A 2,443-nucleotide genomic window follows, 5' to 3' on the forward strand; every position below is an offset into this window, starting at 1 on the left:
GTACATTGGGCCGACAGTTGTAAGCCCTGTAGTGCAAACACTGGGAGCAATGGAAATGTTTGCCAGCATCAAAGGGGATGTTTGAATATCTAGTAGAACACACTTAAGCTTTCACTATGAGCCAGACATTGTAATAGGCACTACAAAAGAACAGACACTCCACCTCTGTGGCATCATATAATTTCTGAGGTCTAAGGTAGCAGAAGTCTGAGGAAAGAAAGAAAAAGGCCTTTGGGGCCCTGCAGGTTATCTGTATTTGAGCAGGCTGCAGTCTCAAAATTATACTGGGAATCTTGGGAACACTTAAATAAGTATTCCAGTGTATAGCGAGTCAGAAATATGGTAGGCAAATTTTAAGATTGATTACGAAAAGGGATGAAGTCTTCTTCCTAGAGAGCAGTTTAAAACTGAACAATGAAAGTAATGTCAATGTGACTATTACTTCAGCAGCCTAGTTTTCTCTTTCAGATCATAGTCAGCATTTTGTACTATCACTGTGTCCCTCTTTTAAAAAAAAAATCCTTGGTCTGGGGTTGTAGCTCAGTGGTTGAGCGCTTGCCTTGCATATGTGAGGCACTGGGTTCAATCCTCAGACCACATAAAAAAATAAAAGATATTCTGTCCATTGACAACTAAAAAAATATTTAAAATTTTTTTTAAAGCTTAAGGATTTTAGTGTGTGCTTGTGTGTCTGTGTGTGTCTGTTTTGGGGAGGTAACACACAAACAGAAAAAAAAAAAAAAAAGGATCCTCTGAAATAGTCCAGTCTCTCTTTGGAAATGAAGGCCTTAATCCTGCCTTTTGCTTGGAGTGCTGCTAGCGAATAGTCCTGAGCCATCAGCAGAGAAGGGTTGGTGTGTCGGATGTTATACGCCTCCTGTGAGAAGCCTGTACCCAAGGCTGGTTGATGCGGAATGTACAGTCTCAGCTGTAGTACCCCAATTCTGAAGAACCATCCCAGTGCCAGAACTCCCTAGGTTTCAGCCCAGCTTTCATTGACACTGCATCTCGGCTCAGCTTCCCTCTCTGCTCAACCTGCCTCCTAGGAATACTTCATAATTCACTTCCTACATTCTGGTCTCCATTTCAGGTCTGCTTCCTGAGGATCCTGGTTGGAACACAGGGTAGAACTAAAGGAGTTAGAGATTTGTAGAGACAAAGGAACTTCTTCACAAATAGCTTTAAAATAGCCATCTTTATTTCTTGACATCTGGGACTGATGGGATACAGGAGGTCTGTCGCAGGAACACCAGAGCCACCACCAGGGTCTAGGCAGAGGAGAAGGGCAATTAAAGGTCTTTTCTTGTGGTTAAAAGCACTGCTTGCAGAATCAGATTTGGGTTCAAATCATGTCTGACTTTGGATAAGTTCTTTACATATTTTCAACCTTATGATGACAATCTCATAGGCCAGTGAAATGGCATTGCTTCCACTTGCTGTTTGGGGGGATTCTGGGAGCACAGAAGGGATTTTAAGAATATCTGCCAACATACTCAGTTCCCCTCATGATCCCTGTGTCACAGCTGATAAGGGAGAGATCCAGGCTTTAGGTGTGAATTCTTGGGCTGGAGTAATTTCTCACAGATTTCTTTACCTCCACCTTCCTTCTCTCAGATCAACTGAGTAGGGTCCTGGGTAAAATAAAATATTTGCAAGGGAAGTAGAGGGAAAAAGTCCTAGTAGGAAGCAATAATCAAATTTAACCTAGAATGTATGCAAATAACATACATATCCTATTTATAGGTACTTGTGACTTACTATTGATAATTGATACATAAACATTCACAACAAAATGGTATTCTTTTTTTTTAATTTAGAGTTAATGGCATGCCTATAATGTCAGTGTTGCACATATTTTGATTGTGATATAATTTTCTGCTGCTCCTGACCGACGGGGGCAGCTGAACTTAAGGTCATTGTGTGAATTAACAGGAACACTAAATAAAACACAGACACACTCTTTACCTTATCTCGGCCTTAAGCTCTCCAAACAGGAGCGCGCGAGGGATACTTATCAGAGGCTGGTGAGAGAGAGAAAGCACAGTGGGAAGTGCGCTTTTATTGGGAGGACCCTCCATCTTAGAAAGTTCCATCCAAAAAAGGTAAGAATGGGTGGAGCTACAATAGATATATGAGTGTAATTCGACCCAATGGTTGTAGGGCCATGCCCAAGCCTGAAGACACACCCTCAAACTTCCGGGATGGGGTAATGTGCAAGTCACTAGGAGGTATAGCGAGGGTCAAAGCCTTCATCATTCAGGGCAGCTCGCCACAGTTTCCTATGTGAAAGAAATGAATAAGGTTTCCGTAGTTCCTCCAGGATGTTGTAAGTAAGTATGTCACACCAGGAGGATGATCCCTAGAATACTGAAACAGAAAAAAGTTTGGGAGCCTAATACCTGGGACTGAATTAGGATTAGAGGTCTTCTAATTTGCTCCTGGC

The 2,443-nt window shown here is 42.0% G+C and overlaps 1 long non-coding RNA gene across 1 annotated transcript; it reads right to left on the reverse strand.

The window, feature by feature from the left end:
• Nucleotides 1-1,176: 1,176 nt before the first annotated feature.
• On the reverse strand, nucleotides 1,177-2,209 carry LOC144377794 (uncharacterized). The gene is made up of 3 exons (XR_013438947.1): nucleotides 1,966-2,209; nucleotides 1,494-1,631; nucleotides 1,177-1,268 (listed from the first exon to the last, which is right to left on the reverse strand). It is a non-coding gene; the product is annotated as an uncharacterized LOC144377794 (long non-coding RNA).
• Nucleotides 2,210-2,443: the final 234 nt, after the last annotated feature.

Source organism: Ictidomys tridecemlineatus, chromosome 5, assembly GCF_052094955.1.
Source record: "Ictidomys tridecemlineatus isolate mIctTri1 chromosome 5, mIctTri1.hap1, whole genome shotgun sequence".
Lineage (NCBI taxonomy): Eukaryota > Metazoa > Chordata > Mammalia > Rodentia > Sciuridae > Ictidomys > Ictidomys tridecemlineatus.